General features: G+C 39.8%; 1 long non-coding RNA gene across 1 annotated transcript; it reads right to left on the reverse strand.

Annotated features, from left to right (window-relative positions):
- Positions 1–872: 872 nt before the first annotated feature.
- Positions 873–4481, reverse strand: LOC137501072 (uncharacterized). The gene is made up of 3 exons (XR_011018332.1): positions 4152–4481; positions 2179–2258; positions 873–1037 (listed from the first exon to the last, which is right to left on the reverse strand). It is a non-coding gene; the product is annotated as an uncharacterized lncRNA (long non-coding RNA).
- Between the last annotated feature and the right edge of the window lie 23264 nt (positions 4482–27745).

Here is a 27745-nt window from a genome sequence, read left to right on the forward strand (position 1 = left end):
TCTTTCTTGAAAGTCCTCACTTTTGGAAATAATAACACTTACTAAATGTTGGTAAACTGTGGAGAAAGTTGTTGATTCACTAATAATTTTATTTTCACTGTTGAAGGATTTAATATCTGTAATTTCACCTTCGCTATTGCTTTTGACATATGATCCAAACAGCTCGAAATTTACTTTGAAGGCTTTGTGCTTCGCTTGCGCATTTTGTAGTAAGCAAAGTACTTTAGGTTGAACACGTTTAAAGAACGTTTCAATACTCTGAGTTCTTTCACTACTGCGAAGCCTGTAACTTGCGATTCGACATTTAAAAGCACTATTGATTTCCTCTATGTTTTTATCATCCGTTTCACTACATGCATTATTTCTATGCATATTGCTCCGTAAATGACCATGAATGTTGGAGATAAGTACATCTGCATCACACACGTTACAATGTGTCATTATTGGTTCAACACCTTGATCATGAAATCGTTTTATCTTCTTTGGAGTACAACTTTCTTCACACAATTCAGAACTGGTATATTTCCGCTTATTAGTTTGCTGAGATTTACTCTCGGTTTGTGTAGATTCTTTCTTACTCGATGATTCTGAAGTATTATATAACCACTCCTGTTGATGTACGTCTGCTATGTGAGACTGAAGCTCTTTCGTATCATGGAAGAATTGTTTACAGGTTTCACATAGTACAGATGTTGATTGCACATGTTTAGAGTTAATGTGACGTTCAAGATTATCATGTCTGTTGAATGTGTCAGTACAGTTAACACAAACAATAGTTTTTGAGTTATGTTGAATCCTTTTATGACGCTGAAGGTTATCACGTCTTGAAAACTCTTTAGCACACAGATCACACTGGAACATACTGGTTACTTAGGAAATGATTTCTTCAGTTCAGTAGTTGTCAGCAAACTGATGATTAGATACTAGACAAGTGCTTATTCACGACAGTAGAAATCCATGCGGTCTTTAACGTAATTAGCACCTAATTGATGATTATACAGCAGACTGAATCTCTTGTCGAATAGCTTTGGTGCACTCTGAAAGGAGAAGTGAACACGTTAGTAGCCAACATCAGACTAGTGATTAAGCACGCAACATTGGCTTTTATATGTTTCATATATTACCCATCAGGCACTGCCTCTTCGATGTCTTGAATAAATGACATTTTTTAGTTTCTTCAACAAATTACTTCATTACTCTTTATGCACTATGTGTAGGCTAGAAGTTACATATATACATGTAATAAATATAACACTGTGAACTTTTTAATCTCACAAGAATATTAAGCCCTACAAAATAGCCTTTTTAACAGATTTATAAACTATTTGCAACAGTGATATTTCAAATATATATGTTTTGTAAGCCAATCAGGACGTCAGAATGTAGAAAAACTACCATTAACACCACTGCGAGGGTTGTAGCCCCGTCTGACCGAAGTGTAGCAAGTTTCTCTACGCCCCTCTGAGAGGGTTCTAACATCGACCGATCAAAGCTCACATACCTTACAAAATGTATGTGGAAGACAAGCTCAACTAAAATTAACTACAATGCTGTACGTAAACTCTCATCGTTGACATACCAACGAGGTTTGCAAGCTCGGATGACAAGTATGTCTCAGAGGTCTACTCTCCCTTCGTAAAGGGCACCGCGCAGTATAGTTAAGTTTAGAGGAACAAGCATAATTTTTTGATGTAAAATATGACTGACTTGAGTTGAAAAATATATATCGTAATAGCAACATTTTGAAGGTATATGTGTTGTAAGCCAATCAGGACGTTAGAATGTAGAAAAACTACCATTAACACCACTGCGACGGTTGTAGTCCCGTCCGACCGAAGTGTAGCAAGTTTCTCTACGCCCCTCTGAGAGGGTTCTAACATCGACCGATCAAAGCTCACATACCTTACAAAATGTATGTGGAAGACAAGCTCAACTAAAATTAACTACAATGCTGTACGTAAACTCTCATCGTTGACATACCAACGAGGTTTGCAAGCTCGGATGATGAGTATGCCTCAGAGGTCTACTCTCCCTTCGTAAAGGGCACCGCGCAATATAGTTAAGTTTAGAGGAACAAGCATATATTATGTATAACAATTTTTTAATGTTATGATTTCAGGAAAAGACATCTGTTTTAAGCTCACTAGTTCAAATAATTAATAACATATGTATAGCTACCTGCAGCTGTGAGAGGGGATACTGCTGTAGTCAATTGGAGTATCTACGTAGAGAACGTAGTCACACAGCTACTAAATTATCTGTAAAAAGAAAAACATACTATTTGAAAAAAATTAATCTGGTACATAACTCAATATATCAGGTACAATTTTTAATAATAATTTAAAAAATAATAATATTAGTAACCAAAATCCTAAAAATAATGGTTGGAGGGTGGATTAGTCTATATCATCTGTTAAGGGATTATTTTTAGTGATTTTTAAGCTAAACATTAATTTTCTAGCACCAACCGTTTAGGAGATATTACATTTTTAATTTAAGGGTTGTTTTCACCCCTAACTTGCTTTTGACTCTAAAAGTCATCTAGAATATACTCCAGAACAAAATTTCAACATTTAAAGCTATTTTCACCCCAAAAACCTAAAATAATGCTTGGAGGGTGGATTAGTCTATAGCATCCGTTAAAGGATTATTTTGTAGTAATTGTTAAACTAAACATTCATTTCTAGGACCAGCGGTTTAGGAGATATTAAATTTTCAATTTAAGGGTTGTTTTCACCCCCAACTTGATTTTGATTCTAAAAATTATCTAGAGTATACTCCGATACAAAATTTTAACATTTTAAGCTATTTTTGTTCCAAAAACCTAAAATAATAGTTAGGGGGTGGGTTGGTGTATATCATCTGTTAAAGAATTATTTTTGATAATTTTTTAAGCTAAACATTAATTTTCTAGGACCAGCTGTTTAAGAGATATTAATTTTTCAAGTTAAGGGTTGTTTTCACCCTGACATGCTTTTAACTCTAAAAGTTGTTTAAAGTATATTCAGATTCACATTTATAACATTGTATGCTATTTTTGCCTAGAAACCTAAAGTAACAGTTAGAGGGTGAGTTAGTGAGGCTGATAGCCTTGAAGTTTATGAGAAAATAGTTAATCTGTTTCAATATAATAATAATAATAATAATAATAATAATAATAATAATAATAATTTATAGGCCTTACGTTCGACTAACTACTTTTACGGTTTTCGGAGACGCTGAGGTGGCGAAATTTTGTCCTGCAAGAGTTCTTTTACGTGTCATTAAATCTACCGATACGAGGCTGACGTATTTGAGAACCTTTAAATACCACCGGACTGAACCGCGATCGAACCTGGGGTTAGAGGGCCGGCGCCTCAAGACGCCTCAACCGTCTGAGCCACTCAGGCCGACTTTAATAGAATAGCTACTGTGTCAGTTCGTAGACTGACCAATGTTTATCAGTCTACACTAAATGTTGCAGGTCGTTATTTCGGTACTTACACATTCCTCAACTGAAATTAGAATACGTTACTGATTCAAGCGTTCTTACAAAAACTACAGTATATATATCGAACTCCGTAGAGAAAGCATGCAAGATCTCGAATAGAGCGGAAGTACTTACGCGCTGCTGCTTCTTCCCGATGTTATTCAAGACGCGGTCACTGACAAACTGATTATTATTTGCAATACACCGCTCTGATATATATAGACGTCATCGCCTACAAGCTGTAACCTGCACAAGTGCACACGACCGGTGACCTTACTGCCAACAAGCTATGACCTGCACAACTGCACATGTCACCGCCGACAAGCTGAGATTTGAAGTGTTAGAGACGAATGCTGGGATGGTTGCTAACTTAAGACCACGGTCACCTCTCACCGAATCCTAGCCCTACTACAAATACACGCGCTACTAGACACTGCAATGACACAGGTTATCAAAGAAATTCTACATACATACAAGTACACGAGGCTGATGACCACGATATATTCAAACTTATACATAAAGCAACAAGGGCTTTATAAAACTACTGTTATTGTTAGAGCATGAAGCGAATAGTTAATAATAATAATAATAAAAACTCATGTATACTTCAGTTACTCCATACTTATTAACACACATCGCCAAGTGAAGAATAGATCAGTAAAGGAATGAAATGAATACTTACAGAAGGCTAATTTCAGATGTCACGTCTAGGATGTCGTTTCTTCTCAAGGTCACCACGTCACTAGTACATACATAATCCTCCTCGCGTTTTACTCCCTTTTTATAAACGACATTGAGCGCTGGAATATTAAAGGTGCTAAGTAGTCATATTACAGTACACCAAAGCCATTTTAGTTAACATTTTAGTTAAAACAGAATTTTGATCTCCTAATATATCGAGACGACACCAAAAAGATACTGTATTATTATTAAATTAGTTGAATTACAAATATTAGAAGCATGATTTTATTATCAAAATAGGCTGGACATGTCAAGTAGTTAAATGACCTTGGTCTTCTTGCTGTGCAGTTCTGTAAGAGAAAACAAGTTAATATTTATGTTACGTAACTCAACCGTAGTAGGCTATGACTGCTTATAATAATTATACTACTACTACTACTACTACTACTACTACTACTACTAATAATAATAATAATAATAATAATAATAATAATAATAATAATAATAATAATTGCGGCCAATATCGAGTAATCGGGGGATAGTAGGTTCGAGTCCCCACTGTCGGCAGTCCTGACGATGGTTTCCGTGGTTTCCTATTTTCACATCAGGCAAATGCCGAGGCTGTAGGCTACCTTAATTAAGGCTACGGCCGCTTCCTTCCAATTCCTAGGCCTTTCCTAACCCATAGTCGCCATAAGACCTATCTGTGTCGGTGCGATGTAAATAACATTCCAGCCAGGGAGTCGAGACTGACGAAAGTTTAGTGGCTAAACACACCCAGAAGAACAAGAGGCTCGAAGCTTTGCGGAGATAAAATTGCGCGCAGGATTACAGTGTGTATGGATGAGACCGCCACGCAGTGCGGCGAGTCACCGGCTGCTACAAACAGGAGAGCAGAAGGAAGTAAGAGTACAAGGTAGACCAGTATGACTTAATGAGTTAATACACGTACATCCTACTACCTTCTGCTCTCCTGTAGTAGCACCCAGTGACTCGCCGCACTGCGTGGCGGTCTCATCCATACACACTGTAATCCTGCGCGCAATTTTATCTCCGCAAAGCTTCGAGCCTCTTGTTCTTCTGGGTGTGTTTAGCCACTAAACTTTCGTCAGTCTCGACTCCCTGGCTGGAATGTTATTTACATCGCACCGACACAGATAGGTCTTATGGCGACTATGGGTTAGGAAAGGCCTAGGAATTGGAAGGAAGCGGCCGTAGCCTTAATTAAGGTAGCCTACAGCCTCGGCATTTGCCTGATGTGAAAATAGGAAACCACGGAAACCATCGTCAGGACTGCCGACAGTGGGGACTCGAACCTACTATCCCCCGATTACTCGATACTGGCCGCAATTATTATTATTATTATTATTATTAGTAGTAGTAGTAGTAGTAGTAGTAGTAGTATAATTATTATAAGCAGTCATAGCCTACTACGGTTGAGTTACGTAACATAAATATTAACTTGTTTTCTCTTACAGAACTGCACAGCAAGAAGACCAAGGTCATTTAACTACTTGACATGTCCAGCCTATTTTGATAATAAAATCATGCTTCTAATATTTGTAATTCAACTAATTTAATAATAATACAGTATCTTTTTGGTGTCGTCTCGATATATTAGGAGATCAAAATTCTGTTTTAACTAAAATGTTAACTAAAATGGCTTTGGTGTACTGTAATATGACTACTTAGCACCTTTAATATTCCAGCGCTCAATGTCGTTTATAAAAAGGGAGTAAAACGCGAGGAGGATTATGTATGTACTAGTGACGTGGTGACCTTGAGAGGAAACGACATCCTAGACGTGACATCTGAAATTAGCCTTCTGTAAGTATTCATTTCATTCCTTTACTGATCTATTCTTCGCTTGGCGATGTGTGTTAATAAGTATGGAGTAACTGAAGTATACATGAGTTTTTATTATTATTATTATTAACTATTCGCTTCATGCTCTAACAATAACAGTAGTTTTATAAAGCCCTTGTTGCTTTATGTATAAGTTTGAATATATCGTGGTCATCAGCCTCGTGTACTTGTATGTATGTAGAATTTCTTTGATAACCTGTGTCATTGCAGTGTCTAGTAGCGCGTGTATTTGTAGTAGGGCTAGGATTCGGTGAGAGGTGACCGTGGTCTTAAGTTAGCAACCATCCCAGCATTCGTCTCTAACACTTCAAATCTCAGCTTGTCGGCGGTGACATGTGCAGTTGTGCAGGTCATAGCTTGTTGGCAGTAAGGTCACCGGTCGTGTGCACTTGTGCAGGTTACAGCTTGTAGGCGATGACGTCTATATATATCAGAGCGGTGTATTGCAAATAATAATCAGTTTGTCAGTGACCGCGTCTTGAATAACATCGGGAAGAAGCAGCAGCGCGTAAGTACTTCCGCTCTATTCGAGATCTTGCATGCTTTCTCTACGGAGTTCGATATATATACTGTAGTTTTTGTAAGAACGCTTGAATCAGTAACGTATTCTAATTTCAGTTGAGGAATGTGTAAGTACCGAAATAACGACCTGCAACATTTAGTGTAGACTGATAAACATTGGTCAGTCTACGAACTGACACAGTAGCTATTCTATTAAAGTCGGCCTGAGTGGCTCAGACGGTTGAGGCGTCTTGAGGCGCCGGCCCTCTAACCCCAGGTTCGATCGCGGTTCAGTCCGGTGGTATTTAAAGGTTCTCAAATACGTCAGCCTCGTATCGGTAGATTTAATGACACGTAAAAGAACTCTTGCAGGACAAAATTTCGCCACCTCAGCGTCTCCGAAAACCGTAAAAGTAGTTAGTCGAACGTAAGGCCTATAAATTATTATTATTATTATTATTATTATTATTATTATTATTATTATTATATTGAAACAGATTAACTATTTTCTCATAAACTTCAAGGCTATCAGCCTCACTAACTCACCCTCTAACTGTTACTTTAGGTTTCTAGGCAAAAATAGCATACAATGTTATAAATGTGAATCTGAATATACTTTAAACAACTTTTAGAGTTAAAAGCATGTCAGGATGAAAACAACCCTTAACTTGAAAAATTAATATCTCTTAAACAGCTGGTCCTAGAAAATTAATGTTTAGCTTAAAAAATTATCAAAAATAATTCTTTAACAGATGATATACACCAACCCACCCCCTAACTATTATTTTAGGTTTTTGGAACAAAAATAGCTTAAAATGTTAAAATTTTGTATCGGAGTATACTCTAGATAATTTTTAGAATCAAAATCAAGTTGGGGGTGAAAACAACCCTTAAATTGAAAATTTAATATCTCCTAAACCGCTGGTCCTAGAAATGAATGTTTAGTTTAACAATTACTAAAAAATAATCCTTTAACGGATGCTATAGACTAATCCACCCTCCAAGCATTATTTTAGGTTTTTGGGGTGAAAATAGCTTTAAATGTTGAAATTTTGTTCTGGAGTATATTCTAGATGACTTTTAGAGTCAAAAGCAAGTTAGGGGTGAAAACAACCCTTAAATTAAAAATGTAATATCTCCTAAACGGTTGGTGCTAGAAAATTAATGTTTAGCTTAAAAATCACTAAAAATAATCCCTTAACAGATGATATAGACTAATCCACCCTCCAACCATTATTTTTAGGATTTTGGTTACTAATATTATTATTTTTTAAATTATTATTAAAAATTGTACCTGATATATTGAGTTATGTACCAGATTAATTTTTTTCAAATAGTATGTTTTTCTTTTTACAGATAATTTAGTAGCTGTGTGACTACGTTCTCTACGTAGATACTCCAATTGACTACAGCAGTATCCCCTCTCACAGCTGCAGGTAGCTATACATATGTTATTAATTATTTGAACTAGTGAGCTTAAAACAGATGTCTTTTCCTGAAATCATAACATTAAAAAATTGTTATACATAATATATGCTTGTTCCTCTAAACTTAACTATATTGCGCGGTGCCCTTTACGAAGGGAGAGTAGACCTCTGAGACATACTTGTCATCCGAGCTTGCAAACCTCGTTGGTATGTCAACGATGAGAGTTTACGTACAGCATTGTAGTTAATTTTAGTTGAGCTTGTCTTCCACATACATTTTGTAAGGTATGTGAGCTTTGATCGGTCGATGTTAGAACCCTCTCAGAGGGGCGTAGAGAAACTTGCTACACTTCGGTCGGACGGGACTACAACCGTCGCAGTGGTGTTAATGGTAGTTTTTCTACATTCTAACGTCCTGATTGGCTTACAACACATATACCTTCAAAATGTTGCTATTACGATATATATTTTTCAACTCAAGTCAGTCATATTTTACATCAAAAAATTATGCTTGTTCCTCTAAACTTAACTATACTGCGCGGTGCCCTTTACGAAGGGAGAGTAGACCTCTGAGACATACTTGTCATCCGAGCTTGCAAACCTCGTTGGTATGTCAACGATGAGAGTTTACGTACAGCATTGTAGTTAATTTTAGTTGAGCTTGTCTTCCACATACATTTTGTAAGGTATGTGAGCTTTGATCGGTCGATGTTAGAACCCTCTCAGAGGGGCGTAGAGAAACTTGCTACACTTCGGTCAGACGGGGCTACAACCCTCGCAGTGGTGTTAATGGTAGTTTTTCTACATTCTGACGTCCTGATTGGCTTACAAAACATATATATTTGAAATATCACTGTTGCAAATAGTTTATAAATCTGTTAAAAAGGCTATTTTGTAGGGCTTAATATTCTTGTGAGATTAAAAAGTTCACAGTGTTATATTTATTACATGTATATATGTAACTTCTAGCCTACACATAGTGCATAAAGAGTAATGAAGTAATGTGTTGAAAAACTAAAAAAACGTCATGTATTCAAGATATCCAAGAGGCAGTGCCTGATGGGTAATGTATAAAACATATAAAAAAACTAGTGTTGTGTGCGTAATCACTAGTCTGATGTTGACTACTCACGTGTTCACTTCTCCTTTCAGAGTGCTTCTAAACTATTCGAGAGTCTGCTGTATAATCATTAGTTTGCAATCGACGCAGGAGGCTTGATTTCTTCAGAAAGATATCAACATATTACCCATATGATTCAAGCTTCGACCGCTTCCTTCTCTCTTCCCTGACTACCCTTCTTATCCCCCCACCCGCCCTATATAAGGTAGGTTATACGCTTTTTGTGTTAGTTTACTGTTAACCGTCAAGCTGTTCACATCGTGGTAAGACCTCTGGTCTTAAAGCTATTATAGGCTACTTATCTATTCTACGCAGCTTTGTATTACATTATATAAGTAGAGAATAGATAGTGTCTAGTAGATTTGTTTCTTTTAAAGAAGGATCTGTTAGCAGAAGATAAAAGTCTGTCATGGAACAACCCATTTCTAGCCATATTTGTAATGAGTGTGGAAAAATATTTCACCGAGGCTATCACAAGAGACGTCATGAAATATCTTGTAGAACAATTTTTCAATGCAAACATTGTAGAAGAGAATTCAAGAACGCTTACAACGCTCAACGTCACGAAGCCGTGTGTAATGTAGCTTCATTGAGAAGAAAATATAAAGAGCCTATACGTATTCAAGCAAATACTGATTTATATTTAAAAAGTACACCTCTGCGAGAGATTTTTAATTCTCCCTCGTTGTCTAGGCCTATTACAAGTTATGTTACTAAACAGACATTTCGAGATAGAGAGAAGCAAGATGATAATGATGATGATGAGGAGGAGGAGGAGAAAGATGTTGATGATAATAGTGATAATAAAGAAAACGAAGGAGAAGAAGAAGAAAACGAAGATCTTAATGTTTCTTTACCATTAGAGCTTTCTGATTTTACTTCATTTTTTAAGCCTACAAAACGTTCTGTAGCCGTGCAAACATCTCAAGAAGGGATGCATGATGAAGTAGAAGAAGATATCAACGCTTCTTTGCTACCAAAACAAGTTAGGTTTGTACGTGGAAACGCTACTGCAGAATCACGTATTACAACAAAACAAGTCCCTACACATCAACTGTCTGCATGCAGGCTCAAACTTCACAACAAGCCTCTGTTACCCCATGTAGACGTAAGATACTGTAAAGATCCCAACCTCCTTGTAGAACGTTTGAAACTGTTAATAGCCTACCGAAATGTTGGTTACACAGAGTATAAAGCAGATATTTTAGAAATAGAGCAAGAATTACGCCATGCAGGTATTATTGAGTAACAGCTCCTCAAAATAAAGACCTTACCTGTAAGCTCTCTCTTAACAGTATAACAGCCTAAACACCTTCCTACATTCCTAGTCTTCACCCTAACCTAAGTCATCCTTCTGTACCATATAGTGGATCGAGTAGCTATCCTGGTACAGACACTTTTTCCAACATTCTCCTTACCTTAGGGTGTTAACTCCGCCTCTAGCTGTAGAACAGGTCTCAAGCCTCTGATAAAGAGAGGAGAGACACCCTAAATACTACAAATATAAGCCCTTTAGCCCTTTTGCCTTTTTGCCCTGTAGGCCATTAGCCCTTTAGCTCATTAGCCATTTATCCCATTAGCTCATTAGCCCTTTTGCCCATTAACCCTTTTTTCCCTAAGAGGAGGAGGAGGACGATGAGGATGCTGATGATAATCGTAATAATAAAAACAACGACGAAGAAGAAAACGAAGATCTCAATGTTTCTTTACCATTAGGGCTTTACTTTATTTTATTTACTTTATTTTCTAAGGCTACAACACGTACTGTAGCCGTGCAAACATATTAACAGGGATGCAAGATGAAGTAGAAGAAGATATCAACGCTTCTTTGCTACATAAGTTTGTCCCTGGAAATGCTACTGCAGAATCACGTATTACATCAAAAACAAGTCCCTACACATCAACTGTCTGTAAGCAGGCGTAAAGTTCACAACAAGCCTCTGTTTACCCATGTAGACGTAAGATACTCTAAAGACCTCAAACTATTCATAGAACGTTTGAAACTGCTAAGAACCTACTAAGATGCTGGTTACACAGAGTATAAAGCAGATATTTTAGAAATAGAGCAAGAATTACGTCGTGCAGGTATTATTGAGTAATTGCTCTTCAATGTAAAGACCTTAGCTGTAAGCTCTCTCGACAGTATAACAGCCTAAACACCTTCCTACATTCTCAGCCCTCACCCTCACCTAAGTCATCCCTCTGTAGCATATTGTGGATTGAGTAGCTATACTGGTACAGACTGTTTCCCAACATTCCCCCTTCCTTAGGGTGTTAACTCCGCCTCTAGCTGAAGAGCCGGCCTCAAGCCCGGATAAAGAGAGGAGAGGCACCCTAAATACTACAAAATGTAAGCCCTTTTGCCTTTTATACCTTTTTACCATTTATTGCCCTTTGGCCAATTAGTCCATTAGCCCTTTAGCCCATTAGCCCGTTAGCCCATTAGCCATTTAACCCATTAGCCCATTAGTCCTTTATCCCTAGGAAGAGGAGGAGGAGGGCACGGTGAGGAGGAGGAGGAAGAGTCATTTTGCCCTTCTGATAAGACGTGACACCTGGGTTCCATTCCCTATCATGTGTGTGACATGAATTTTTTTTTCGGATCAGCATTTTGCAATCCTACACTGAATGAACTTAATCTCTTCTAACAGATTACAAAGTTAGGTTATAACAACATTCTATGTTTATCTACATCACATCGCAACCATCTTGCCTCGGGGTTCTAGCACTAGGAAGTAGTACGCGGCCCCATCTTGCGCAATTGCCCCTAGGGCGTCTCCTTAATTCTTATGTCCCTACAAGTGACTACCTAGAAAATAATGTTTATAACCTCCCACGGGTCAACAAAAAAGTTCTTGGAAAAATGAAGGATGAATTCAGAGGAAAAGTCATTAACAGTTTTGTAGGCACTAAAGCTAAATCGTACAGCATTATACCTGAAAATGATAAAGTGATTAAGAAACTGAAAGGCATTAAGAAGAATGTTGTTGAGAACGATTTGAGCGTAGATGATTATAAGAACTGTAATCCCAATAGTTCACCAGTATTAATGAAGAAAATGTATGTGTTTAAAAGCATAAATCATCAGCTTTATACCCAGTTAATAAACAAAGTTGCTCTAAGTAATGATGATAATAAGAGATTTATTATACCTAACTCAATAGATACTTTAGCCTGGAGTAATAGTCTCATTGACCATTATTACTTCACATAGGTTTTACATTTAGTTTATGTAATTTGTTTGTTAGATGAGGTGTACTTCTACAACATTGTTGTAGATACTATGTTATCAATAATGTAAAGTAAATAAATGTAGTAAATAACATTATGATGTACAATATGCTTTTTTACTGATTTATATGTATTTCTAATAAACATGTTCAGAAAAACTCTCTTATTTTTATACCGAATTCCATCTCCTTTGAATGCGTCATTGAATATCCGTTGAATACCTCCTTTATCACCTCTGGAATGCTCCCTATCGCATTCATCTTAACGGTCTGGCGCAGGGAAGGGCGACCTGCTAATTGAACGCCTGTTATATACCTCCGATTGCGTAATCGTAACGGTCTGGCCTAGGGAAGGGCAGCCTGCTAATTGAACGCCTGTTAAATGCTCCTATGTCATTAATCCTAAAGGCCTGGTATAGGGAAGGGAAGCATGTTAGTATAACGGTTGTTAAACACTCCCTAACCCATTAGTCCCAATTGTTTGGTGTAGAAAAATGTACAGCCTTCTGGTTGTACACCTGTTACGTGCTCCCTATATACTTAATTCTAATAGTCTGACGTCGGGAAGGGCAGCCTGCTGAGGAGGAGGAGGCTCCAGAACTGTCACAAACACACTACTCCCAGATATGCTCGATGGGGTTCATATCGGGGCTCCTGGGTGGCCATGGTAGTCGTTGGACCTCCGCTGCGTGTTCCTGTAACCATTCCCGGACGACATGGGAGCGATGTGGCGGCGCGTTATCATCTTGAAACACCGTAGAACCGTCTGGGCGCTGGAAGACCGGAAATGGGTGGAGATGGTCTCCGAGCAGCTCAACATACCGCGTACCATTCAAAGTCTCTTCCAGAACAACTGGGGTGCCCATTCCATACCAGAAAAATACACCCCAGGCCATAACAGAGACACCAGCGCCCTGAACCACACCTTCGAGGCAGGCGGGATCCATCGCTTCATGTTGTCTGCGCCATACACGGTGCCTCCCATCGGCATGGTGCAGTTGAAGTCGTGATTCGTCCGATCATATCACGTTACGCCATTGTTCCAGTGCCCATCCCTGGTGACTGGCGACAAATGCGCGTCGTTGTGCCCGATGCCGTTGGGTTGGCAGTGGCACCCGTGTGCGGCGCCGGCTCCCATACCCCATAGAACCCATGTTCCTACGGATTGTCTCCTGGGAGACGTGTCTAGCACGGCCTATGTTGAATTGAGCCGTGATTTGTTGCACGGTTGCCCGTGTGTCACTATTGACAATCCGTTTCAGATGTCGCAGGTCACGGTCATTGAGGGTGGCTGGACGGCCGGTCGTTCGTCTGTTGTGGACGGTGACACCTGCATTCAACCATTCACTATACACCCTGGACACGGTTGATCGTGTGAAGCCGAATTCCCGCACCACTTCCGAAATCGCACTTACCATCCGTCGGGCACGGACCGCCATACCCCGTTCGAACGGTGTCAGCTCATGACGACGTTCCATGTTACACCTGTCACATGCACAGCCACTGCTCGCAAGGTCTCCTACACAACTGCCGCTGGCACAGAAGGCGTGTGGTGCGCAGACAACACATATTCTCATGAGTGCTCCGCTATCCTATGACATTTGCTCAGTTAGTGTAGTATATGTTGACTTAATATGCTCCTAATTCACATTAATAAAGTTGCCAGATCTAATCCTATGATGGGCTCCGATTTAATATACCAAATATCTGGTATATGCCAATATTCAAATTACTACTTTCAGTTGGAGGCTGTGATCGCAGACTGTCACTAACCTGATGTCGCCATTTCATTTCTTTCATCTGGGTTACGAATATAAATGCTGGAAAAGTCCTGTCTTGGCTTACGGGATCTGTCCCAGAACACAAAAGCTGTGACTATATCCGTGACTAATGTTACTTAACGAGTATATCAATCAATACCTCATGAATGGGAAATCATTGCAGTGTTCCCGGAATTCCATCGGAATCCACTTTCGTAATGACATGCCTCTGAGTTACTTTTGTGAGAGTCTTGCCATTTAATCTGGTCCAATGAATTTATATTTCTCATTATTTACCTAGCTAGAATCTAAATTTTCATGGCATATTGTCACTCGTTAGTATCCTATATATAGGGTGTCTGAAAATTTAAGGGCATAATAAACCCAATGATACAAGAGAGGATCCGTGATCCACTTTTTCGCCAAGGATAACTGGTTCATAACTCTTATGTCCTGCGACATCGTGTACTGAATTTGAAACAGAATGTTAACGGTGAAGTGTTAACATTATGATTCAAAATTCCCAAGGAAAATGGATGGGATACGCAGAAATGATCAAAATCTGTACTAGCGAACGGAGTACAGACATGAGTGCGAGACTGATGACCGCACGGTTTCAAGTGTTTACGTGTGATTTGCAGTTGGCAAGCAACACAGTAGTGTCGATGCCTAACAGAACACATGCAGTTTTTGACGTGCTACAGATATGAAACAAGAATATTAATGTTCACAGTATGTACGATACATAAACAATTAACTGAAATCAACTATCTCTAAACATGTATGTATGTTTAGTCCTCAGCCCGAAGGCTGGTTGGATCCTCAACAGCTCTGCCATCAGCTGTCATAGATGGCCTAGGCATCACTGAAGAGGCATACTAGGGAAATGAGGAGTGAGGTAGTTTCCCGTTGCTTTCCTCACCGGGCCAGAAGTTGCTATTACAAATCAGTCTGCCAAGCCCACTGATATGCATGCACCAACCGACCCTATGAGCAATATTTTCACACCATTCATAGCAGGGACTGGCTGCAGAAGGAATGGCATTACTAGCATCACTCATACCTCAGTCTACTTTCATTTTGTCAAAGCCAAGGATAAAGCTGAGACAGATCAATGAAAGTAACAAGATTGCTCTAGCCCATACCAGAAGACATAGTGCACTGTAAACACTAGGTCCCGCCAGCAAAGGCATATCTCTAAACATATCCCCTCAATAGCCTAACGACTCTGAAGTCGAGTTGGAAATGCCCAGCCTGCTATGTCAGGAAATCTAAGAAACGTAAAGTAGGCGATTGGCATTAATTGTGGTGTTTATTTCTGATTAACACCTACCAAAACACATTGATAACGTACGGACCTACTTTCGACTGTTCTAAACTTAGCATATTATACCTGTCAGTACCACAGAACGTCCTTGCAATATTCACTTTCATTACAAATGTTACGCGGGTATTTAGTTTCAGTTGTTATTTTATAGTGTGGCGCACATCGGCATGCAGGAAAAATACTGTTTTTACTGATTTGCTTCAAATATCAAATGCACTGTGCTCTCCCGAAACCGGGAGTAGTTTTACTACTAGGATTTCAGCTTTGTATACCGGTACCCTACAGGTGTGGGAAGAGCTGTAGAAATAGCAGAAGAAAAAACATACGATTTCAGCTTTGTATGCCAGACGGTTCAGGATACCTTAGCGTATGATAATCAGAATAAAGAGGCTACGTTATCCGGGCATGATGATCAGATGCTGCTCTATTATACGCCGCCATTACGAGCAAGGTTGCACGTGAGCGAGCGACACGTCGTAGCGCACTGCGCAAGATTATCAAGCAAGACAGCTGAATAGTCTGACACGAAAACTGCTCACGACTGAACTTAGATTTATTTGTTCATTTTCCGGTAAGCTTTCACTTACGGGTAATATAAAAAGTTAGAGATAGATTTTTGTTTCAGAACTATTTTCTGTTACAATTTCCGTAACTTATTTTCAGACACCCAATATAGGTTTGAATTACCACAGGTCAATTGATTTCATCAGAAATATTGCTCTATATATCTACGAGCTATTTCATGGCTATGCGTTGTCTTTGCCATTCTATAGTTTCCAAGTTGTGGGCGCCAATATACGGTCTCCTCGTAAAGCCTTCATAACGCCGTTCCCATAAGGAAAGTCATTTTAAGCGTCACCGCTTTGGTCGTCAATTATATGTTCCCAACCACCCGTCCTTATTTTGCTTGTCTAAGCCCTTTGGCATCAGAATTCTGGACCGTTAGAATAGCCTTCAGAATCTAACTAATCACTTATTCTGAATGGACTGGGAACGGTGAACTTATTGTGAATTAGAACTCTATCGATGTAGGGGATAAAATCTTACTTCATTGATTTAAAGCAAAGCACAAGTAAAACGTAATATTTAAAGTGAAGTATAGATAAATGTACAGGTTGCTATCAAGGCGACGATGTGGTTTCTTGCTCCATTTATCTCAACTCCTACATTTGAAAATATATTGCCTTCTCTTACTCCGCTTTCTTTCTCTTAGCGCTTGCCCCTTTGTTCGCTCCGTTAGCGACACTGGTGCCTCACAGTTCTTTGGTTCACTGAATAAGTCCAAAATTTGGTCGTGGGTCGCTGCTTGATGCGGTTCAGTACAGAGACAGAAATCTGTGGACATGATTTGTGGTCGCATATTTTTGAAGGCCGAAAGGACCCCGAGGTCATCAGACACAAACGTACGAGTGACAGGTACCTGGAAGGCACGGATTAGTTTGTCCTGGAACAAAGGCGAAGGCAGCAGCTGCCACAAGGGCTACGCTATAGGAAATCAGGATGCAAATAATGGAATGGCAGCTAGCAGTTCCGTTCTTATTCCCATCGAACACTAATGGGACCAGCTAGAACGACGAGTCCGTTAGCGTCCAAGAGCAGCTTACACTTGCTGATATTCCGGTCTAAGAATGGGAGAACGTCAACCAGGTGGAGGTGCGTCGACTATTCAGAAATATGCCTCGTATATGTTCTACAGTCATACAACCAAACGAAAGCCATACCAGGTACTGGAGTGTCTCCGTCTTACTTCATGTGCCTGTACTGGATGGTGACACCGCTTTGGTTTTGACATAATGTTTAAATTGAAAAATACCTTTTACTTTTAAATTGGTTTTTGATAGTTGCTTTACGTTACACCGATTCAGATAGGTCTAATGGCGACGATGTGATAGGAAAAGGCTAGGAGTGGGAATGAAGCAGCCGTGGCGTTAATTAAAGTACAGCCCCAGCACTTGCCTGGTGTTAGAAAGGGAAACCACCGAAAACCATCTTCAGGGCTGCAGATAGTGGGATTCAAACCCACTATCTACCGGATGCAAGCTCACAGCTGCGCGCCTCTAACGGCACGGTCAACATGCCCAATAGAACTTTTTGGTTTTTAAGCAGTACATAGGAAAGTTACTGATACTTATATTGATGGAATCTGAGGTTCTGTCCTTTGTTCGTCTGAAATGGTAAATGTTTTCTTTGCATCTTAGCGTGGAGAATATCAATCGTCCGCTGTCCTCGAGGAATAAGACTATGAACCAAAAAAATCATCAGAAGCGTCCCTTGCTAACTGAGGCTTGCATTTCAAATAGCAACAATATGTTTAAAGCAGAGATGCATCGAAAAACCAACCCGAAATCGCACCTTATACGGAGACATAACAAATACAGAACATCCAGTGTTTCTTCTCTTTCGAAAGACAATCTTAAATCCCTACATAAAAAATTAATTTGTACAGAATGCAAACGCAAGTTTTTAAGGAAGGTTGGATTGGAAATGCACCTACGAGTGCACTCCGGAGTAAGGCCATTTTATTGTGCTGTGTGCGAAAGTAATTTTAAGCTGAAGGGTGATCTAAAGAGACACCTTCAGGCTCATTCTGCGATGAGACCATTTATATGCTTAGGGTGTGATAAATCGTTTGGCCGAAATTCCGATCTTAAGAGGCATATGCGAATACACAACGAAGAAAGATCGTACAAATGTTCTGTTTGCGGTAAAACGTCTAGAAGAAGGGAAGATGTTACACGTCACATGAAGACTCATTCCAAATTGATAAGTACCAGGCGTTCTGTATGCTGCAGTGGATTTATTAGAAAGGGAGAGCGAAGAAGTCACTTGCCAATGCACTCTGCAGAAGGCTCAGTCTATTGTGCTATATGTAACGGTGCGTTTGCTACGAAGAAAATTCTTATAAGTCACATACGAGGTCACTCTGAACACAGGCCATTCCGTTGTTCTGTTTGCGATAGTACATTTGCGAGGAAGTCATATATTACACGCCACCTGAAAAGTCACTATGGAGAAAGACCCTTTCGTTGTTCGGTATGCAATGCTACATTTTCTAGAAGTGAACATCTTAAACGCCATCAGTTGAAACGCTATGGACAAAGGCCATAAAATTGCATAGTATGTCTGATACTAGTTTTAACAGGCTCATCTTAATAACCAGGATTTAACTCGCTGTGATGGCCGAGCGTTATGCAATACTGCGTTCGGTTTGGTGGACAAGGTTAGAAGGCGTATGTCACCCACTGGAGAAAGGTCACTCATATGTTCCGTGTATGAAACATCTTAGGTTAATCGTAAAACCTTGGAGAATTTAGAAGTGCCATCACACTTAAAGTATGTTTCTCTTACTCGATTCTGTGAATTAGATTTACAAAGTTGTCGAACATGTAAGTGTCCTCGATTACGTGCGCGAAGAACGGGGCACGTCTTTTCATTTAAACAAGTATTCGATTTATGGAAATACTTTCAGTAATTTTCAAGAGTTTGGAAATAATACACCCGTTAAAAATCTGTCCTTAGCTGTATTTTTAAAAATGTGTTAAATAATAAAAGGAATATCCAAATCCTTCTAGTACTTGTTAGACGCAGTAATATATATTATATTGTGTAGACTTATTGGTTGACTTATAAGGGGGAATTTTTCCGTGAAGTGTTGAACCATCGAATATTTTGCGCTTAACCCAAAATCTTTCGTACGTGACAAGGCACCAATTTGGTTATTGACATAGCTTTTCTTTTTATATTGTGCATTATGTTGCTGTATGACCTTTAGGAATGAGGAGAACTTACAGAAGAATTCCTTACTCATGTATTAGGGAATTCTTGTTTCTGTTTACGCGTTGAAAGACACTCTAAGTAAGGCTTAGTGGATTGGTTTCGCTAATGACACCTGGACTGTGTTTTTCTTTGTAGGAAGACGTATTTGTAATTTTTGATATAATTTGAATAAGTATATCAGCCAAGATATCTCATATCTTCACTTGCTCGTCATTATCACAATAGTTTTTATACCAAAAGCAAGAAATACGGTAATCAGGGATTAAACGAATAAAACGGGTCTTATATCACAAGTGACGAAACTGAGATTATTGCACTTTCCTACACTCAGGAAAAGTCAGCCTGAGTAGGATGTATTACTTCGAACATAACAAAAAACTCATATTGTCTTTGATCACAACCTTTGTCTCCCAACACGAACACTGGGAGATCGCATTTTCTGTTAATGGCGAGATTCTGGTCTTGGAGATACAACTCCCCTTTCCACTCAAAACCTGGAGAAGTCATGTCGCAAATAAACAGCTATCTATACTAAAGTTAATGAAGCTATTACAGCAAAAAGGCGTAGATCCCCAACCACTGCAAGAAATCCAGGAAATTAATATGATTCGCTGAGTATCCTTCAATCTGTAGCCTCTCTTAACGTCACACCACATCAGGGATGTCGAGCCTTAATACTGCAGGCTCACTGGACCCCTTTTCTTATTCTTCGAACAGTGCCGCCATTTAATAGATAAATGCAAGAATTGCACCAAGAAGGAATTGCTTGTTATTTCTAGAGTAGGTCAGTCTGCTATGACTCAGAGTACCCCACATCTGGTTGCTTATTCACTACCCTTATTACTTCAATGGTATATGGCTCTGCTGGTTATGTTGGTGTTTTACCCTCGAATTTCTCGTATCTCCAAACTTAACGAGTTCGCGCTAACGCATTCATAGTTTTCAGTAAGCTCACTCACTATGCATTAAATGGTGGTAGATACACGAATTATATCGGTACATCCGGCTGGAGCTCAATGTAATATACAGCCGTCATACATCTGACGCCTCTGAGAGTGGTTTTCCCCTCAAACTCACTCAGAAATATTCATATTAATTCGATAAGTGTGAACGTTATGAAATTTCCTCCTGTCTTCAAGTCCGGTAAAAAGTTTCTCATCCTCCCGGGAGGATAACAGTCTTTGTCCAGCAGGAAAAGTGGTTAAGAGCAGTGAATGGAAGCCCTGACACTCGCTTACGGGACCCAGAAGTAAGACATCATTAATAAAGGGTCATGCGGTATTGGCCCCACTTCAAGAATCAGCGAACACCTCTTGCCGCATCACATACTAAATAAACGCTAACGAGGGAATGTGAAATGGCGCGTTCTTCACATAAGGCGCAAGTCTTTGCTTTCAGTGACGTTTTAGAATATACTTCCCGATTTGAGAGAAAATCATATGCCATTTCGGCGACAGCACACTGCTGTCATAGCTGTCCGTTATCAGCTCTCCAGATTTGAATATTCTTGTCGCTCCATTGTACGATGCAACGTTCCACCGACATGGCAAGCCCGAATGAAATCCGACCTGCGACCTTCGATGCTACTGATGTTTCTCGAATGGCTACGCTGCGTCATTGGTTCATACGTCAGCTGTACCGAGATCCTTCCATACACTTTCTCCCCTTCGGTTCTGTTTTTTGTATACTCATACGACCATTACAATATAATACAGAGCGCCATCTCCAGCGTGGTAGTCTATAGCAGTGATAAACGAGTGGGAACAGGCGTAATTACGCAAGCGTCAGGGTGAGGAACAGAGGCCATGTTGTTGGCCTCGTCATGGAACGTTTAAAGTCATCCCAAAGACTCGAGAAAGCTAAAGTAGCGTTTCAATCCTTCCCCCAATATTTTTTTACTAGTGGTTCATGTTTGTGAGTTACTGTAGTCACGTCCTAGTTCGTGAACCATGGGCAACGGCTGAGTGGCCTAGTAAGTGATCCTGAGAGTCGGGATACCAGTTGCTATGGAATGGGAGTGGGCATCTCGGACATATTCTGAGTCGTGGCCCTCCTTGTGCTCAGGCGGCTAGGACTACACAATTCACCGGTGGACCATAACCCGTTAGAGGAGAGATCCTCACTTGGTCTATGTGCAAGTAGGGCAGCATCCTGCTTCATGAATTTACCGAGCTCAGAACACTTTAAGCAAGCCTCGGACCTATGGGAGTAACGGAGTCCCACTCCCATTTGACAGGCGAGGAACTTCTTGGAAACAACTTGGCGAACGAAATGGAATTCGATGGGGAGCTATCAATATTAATGGGGCTTATGGAAGAAAGAAGGTAGAACTTGCTGAGTCAGCAAAGAGGATGCATCTGGATGTGCTAGGAGTAAGTGATATTCGGGTAAGGGGAGATAAGGAGGAAGAGATAGGAGATTATAAAGTGTACTTGACGGGTGTTAGAAAGGGAAAGGCACAGTCTGGGGTAGGGCTCTTTATCAGGAATACCATTGCACGCAACATAGTTTCTGTTAGGCACGTAAGTGAGCGAATGATGTGGGTAGATTTGTCAGTGGGAGGAATTAGGACAAGAATTGTGTCCGTGTATTCACCATGTGAGGGTGCAGATGAGGATGAAGTAGACAAGTGTTATGAAGCATTGAGTGACATCGTGGTCAGGGTCAACAACAAGGATAGATTAGTGCTAATGGGCGATTTCAATGCGAGAGTTGGGAATAGAACTGAAGGATACGAAAGGGTGATTGGTAAATGTGGGGAAGATATGGAAGCTAATGGGAATGGGAAGCGTTTGCTGGACTTCTGTGCTAGTATGGGTTTAGCTGTTACGAATACATTCTTCAAGCATAAGGCTATTCACCGCTACACATGGGAGGCTAGGGCTACCAGATCCATAATAGACTATATCTTAACAGACTTTGAATTCAAGAAATCTTTTAGGAATGTACGAGTTTTTCGGGGATTTTTCGATGATACAGACCATTATCTGATCTGTAATGAACTAAGTATCTCTAGGCCTAGGGTAGAGAAAGTGAAATCTGTCTGCAAACGAATAAGGGTAGAAAATCTCCATGACGAGGAAATTAGACAGAAGTACATGGATATGATTAGTGAGAAATTTCGAACAGTAGACAGTAAGCAGGTTCAGGATATAGAAAGTGAATGGGTGGCATACAGGGATGCTGTAGTAGAAACAGCAAGGGAATGCCTAGGTACAACTGTGTGTAAAGATGGGAAAAGGCGAACATCTTGGTGGAATGATGAAGTGAGAGCAGCCTGTAAACGTAAAAAGGAGGCTTATCAGAAATTGCTCCGAACAAGGGCCGAGGCAGACAGGGATTTGTACGTAGATGAAAGAAACAGAGCGAAACAAATAGTTGTTGAATCCAAAAAGAAGTCATGGGAAGAGTTTGGTAATAACCTGGAAAGGCTAGGTCAAGCAGCAGGGAAACCTTTCTGGACAGTAATAAAGAATCTTAGGAAGGGAGGGAAAAAGGAAATGAACAGTGTTTTGAGTAATTCAGGTGAACTCATAACAGATCCCAGGCAATCACTGGAGAGGTGGAGGGAATATTTTGAACATCTTCTCAATGTAAAAGGAAATCATCATGGTGGTGTTGCAAACAGTCAAGCTCATGGGGAGGAGGAAAATGATATTGGTGAAATTATGCTTGAGGAAGTGGAAAGGATAGTAAATAAACTCCATTGTCATAAGGCAGCAGGAATAGATGAAATTAGACCTGAAATGGTGAAGTATAGTGGGAAGGCAGGGAAGAAATGGCTTCATAGAGTAGTAAAATTAGCGTGGAGTGTTGGTAAGGTACCTTCAGATTGGACAAAAGCAGTAATTGCACCTATCTATAAGCAAGGGAACAGGAAGGATTGCAACAACTATGGAGGTATCTAATTGATTAGTATACCAGGCAAAGTATTCACAGGCATCTTGGAAGGGAGGGTGCGATCAGTCGTTGAGAGGAGGTTGGATGAAAACCAGTGTGGTTTCAGACCACAGAGAGGCTGTCAGGATCAGATTTTCAGTATGCACCAGGTAATTGAAAAATGCTACGAGAGGAATAGGCAGTTGTGTTTATGTTTCGTAGATCTAGAGAAAGCATATGACAGGGTACCGAGGGAAAAGATGTTCGCTATACTGGGGGACTATGGAATTAAAGGTAGATTATTAAAATCAATCAAAGGCATTTATGTTGACAATTGGGCTTCAGTGAGAATTGATGGTAGAATGAGTTCTTGGTTTAGGGTACTTACAGGAGTTATACACCTTTGCTGTTTGTAGTTTACATGGATCATATGCTGAAAGGTATAAAATGGCAGGGAGGGATTCAGTTAGGTGGAAATGTAGTAAGCAGCCTGGCCTATGCTGACGACTTGGTCTTAATGGCAGACTGTGCTGAAAGCCTGCAGTCTAACATCTTGGAACTTGAAAATAGGTGCAATGAGTATGGTATGAAAATTAGCCTCTCGAACACTAAATTGATGTCAGTAGGTAGGAAATCCAACAGAATTGAATGTCAGATTGGTGATACAAAGCTAGAACAGGTCGATAATTTCAAGTATTTAGGTTGTGTGTTTTCCCAGGATGGTAATATAGTAAGTGAGATTGAATCAAGGTGTAGTAAAGCTAATGCAGTGAGCTCGCAGTTGCGATCAGCAGTATTCTGTAAGAAGGAAGTCAGCTCCCAGACGAATCTATCTTTACATCGGTCTGTTTTCAGACCAACTTTGTTTTATGGGAGCGAAAGCTGGGTCGACTCAGGATATCTTATTCATAAGTTAGAAGTAACAGACGTGAAAGTAGCAAGAATGATTGCTGGTACAAACAGGTGGGAACAATGGCAGGAGGGAACTCGGAATGAGGAGATAAAGGCTAATTTAGGAATGAACTCGATGGATGAAGCTGTACACATAAACCGGCTTCGTGGTGGGGTCATGTGAGGCGAATGGAGGAGGATAGGTTACGTAGGAGAATAATGGACTCTGTGATGGAGGGTAAGAGAAGTAGAGGGAGACCAAGACGAGGATGGTTAGACTCTGTTTCTAACGATTTAAAGATAAGAGTTATAGAACTAAATGAGGCCACAACACTAGTTGCAAATCGAGGATTGTGGCGACGTTTAGTAAATTCTCAGAGGCTTGCAGACTGAACGCTGAAAGGCATAACAGTCTATAATGATAATGCATGTATGTATGTATGCCTTCTCTAAAGACTGAAACCCAACTGATTGAGCTTCGTATTCGGTGTCGGCGTCTACTATTTAATTTTGATCTGTATTTTCCCAAGCGAGCAATGACTGGGACTTATTAGGATGATGATGCTGTTAATTAATTCCGCCATAAACATGGACGGGACCATTAAATTCGTTTGTAATATTCTGTTTTTAATATTGTTTGGCCTCTACATTTTTCTTGTGTAGTGAACTCCCTTTCCCTTGGATGAAGCCTCTCTGTTATGACTCTTGTTACCTGGTGTAACATAAAAACTTCACAGCCTGTCAAGCACACCTCAATTTCAGTATCAATTATAACACTGTAAACATATCTGTAATATGCACATTATTATACAATGAATGACTTGACTCTACAAGAATATACTCAGGATGTAATATTCGTAGAAGAACAAGCAATTCATCAACTAGTCCCATGTGTCAAAGGGGAAAACAAGTAAGTGCAGTTTGTTAACTTATCCATTGCCATGCTCAGTGGTGAGTTATTGTTTTCCGTGCACTGCATATTATTTTCATTTTACTTCTTTATTACAGCTGTAACATTTTAAGGAACTAGTGATTACATTTGAGTGAAATATTCAAAGACTTATGATATCTCCTTATGCAAAATTTATCTGAGGTACTACAATACATTTTAAAGTGGGTTTGTTTTCAATAACTTTAAGCAACATTAAAGTTTCTTCATGCAATCACTGTTGCTGTTACATATAGCATCATATTTTCATCATTTGAAATGTCATCTGCAACTGTTTCCTCCAATACATTCTGAACTTTCTCAGATTTATTTATTTATTTATTAATCCTCGCCTACTAACAATAACCCACAGAGGAAGTCATATTCACAGAATGTAAGCTAGACGTAGAAGTTCGCCTTTGTTCTATTTTATAATGTATTGAAACCATCAAAATAATTTTAGACTCTCATAACTAAATGAAATAATGGATAAATTGAAAATGCCACTAATGAACAATATAAGCAACTACTTGAACCATTGTTCTAAAATGTCATATAACAAGCTAGGCTGTGAGTATATTAATTCTAATGTATGTTGGTCGAAATAAGCATCTCATGTTAAGAAAAATATTGTGTTAAATTCAGATTGCATTTTCTTTTAGCTCTACAATTTCAAAGAACCTGTATCAACTGGAACTCCTTAAATCAGGGCATATTTTTTGTTTGCAGTTGAGGCTGTTTTGAAAAAAAATGTCATGCCATGTTCTCTTGTGCAAAATTGTCATTTGTGATAATATTTAACAATATTCAGTCAGTGTAATAGAAGGACTATGTGATGCAAGGTGGGCGACTTTAGGCTAAGTCATTCATTGTGTTGTGTTTGCTGATGAGATTGTTCTTTATTTTAAGAAATCAGAAATATCTGCAGATGATGTTGTTGGTTGAATAGATTATCACAGTTTCAGATAGTGGGATGAGGCTAAATGTACGCCAGAGTTAGGTGCTGGAAGTATTGAAACATGGGTCAGATATCCAGTGGGATGGAAAGAGACCTCACCGAGCTCGATAGCTGCAGTCGCTTAAGTGCTGCCAGTATCCAGTATTCGGGAGATAGTAGGTTCGAACCCAACTGTCGGCAGTCCTGAAAATGGTTTTCCGTGGTTTCCCATTTTCACACCAGGCAAATGCTGGGGTTGTACCTTAACTAAGGCCACGGCCGTTCCTTCCCACTCCTTGCCCTTTCCTGTCCCATCGTCGCCATAAGACCTGTCTGTGTCCTGTGTCGTTGCCGACGTAAAGCAACTAGCAAAACAAAGAGACCTCAGATGATGGACCAAAGGTCAAAGTTGACCACTGTCTCAACTGTATGGTTAGGTTTGTGGGAAATACCATTAAAATTCCAACCCGCATGGAGAAGCTAGAAAACTGACTATAGGGTACTTAAAGGCTGAAGTGATGTCTTAGGAATTCAACTGGACAAGGTGGTATATTAGGGTCACAACAGTACAAAGTTGGCTCCAGTAAGAATTAGTCATTGAATAAGTCTAGAATATGGCCTTTAGTTTGAATGGGTGTTGTACTGTATAATTAGCGATTTATACGAAATAAACAACCTCTTTATTGACAGTCGCCATTACATCCAAAGCATAAACAACAATCATCTTCTCTCTGATCTTACAACACACACATCGATCTCCTGTATATCGATAGTACACTACATCACTCCCTTTTTTCTTTTTTTTTTTACTTTAAATCGTAGTCTGACAAAAATCCTGGGGGTTTCCTCTCCCGTTGACTTCGTCTCGGTCCCGATTCTTGACTTCCTTCTTCTTCTTTCTTCTCTGGTTGATATTCTTCTTCTTCTTCTTCTTCTTCTGGTTCCTCTGGTTGCTCTTTCACACTCTCTGACTCGTCCTCAGACAACAGCTCATGAAAAGGCCGGAAGAAGGTAGAGTTGCGAGTTATTTGTCTACCATCCGAAGTCTCTACTGTCACAGCGTTGCCATTCTTCTTGACGACTTTCAAGGGTGTGGGTCCAAATGTAGTTGAAAATTTGTTTACTTTGGGGTTACGCATCAAAACCTTGTCGCCCTCTGATAATTTATTTTCTCTGGCCCCACGTCTAATGTCCGCGTATTCTCCCTTTTTAAACTTTTGAATAAGGTCTCGTTCCACCACCTCCTCTAATATTTTTTCTGTCTTGTATGGGGCCAGACCGGGAATTTTGTCCCTCAATTTTCTGTTAAAAAATAACTCCGCCGGACTAACTCCTGTAGTCTGGTGCTCATGGTTCCGGTACATCAGTAGGTACTTGTTTAGCTCTAACTCCCAATCTAATTTCATGGCATTGGCAATCTGTAGTCGTTGAGTTATCCCTGGGTTCAGTCTTTCCACTGTGCCATTTGCTTGTGGGTGTAACGGGGTAACTCTGTGGTGATGAATTCCACACTGTTGCAGGTAATTTTCCGTCTCTGCGCTAACGAAGTTCGTGCCGTTATCTGTTGAGAGAACCTCAGGATACCCGTATCTTGCAAAAATACCATCTAGGGCCTTTATTATGCTTTTAGAGTCAGTACTACTTAGTCTTGTTACTTCCATGAAACGGCTAAAATAATCTATCACGATCAATAGTTGTACCCCATTAGGGAAAGGACCCAAAATATCAGCAGCTATTCGTTCCCAAGGCTTTTTAGGAATTACTGTCGGAGATATTTTTTCGGGTTTCTCGGGTTTACTGGTAATCTGACAACCCAGACATGTTCTCACTGTCCGTTCCGCTGCTTTGTCCATTCCAGGCCACCATACTTTAGATCTGAGTCTGTTTTTCATTTCCAAAATTCCCGGATGACCCTCGTGTGCCAAACTAAGGACCCTAGTTTGTAAACTTTT

The sequence above is a fragment of the Anabrus simplex genome, chromosome 5 (genome assembly GCF_040414725.1).
Source record: "Anabrus simplex isolate iqAnaSimp1 chromosome 5, ASM4041472v1, whole genome shotgun sequence".
NCBI classification, from domain to species: Eukaryota; Metazoa; Arthropoda; class Insecta; order Orthoptera; family Tettigoniidae; genus Anabrus; species Anabrus simplex.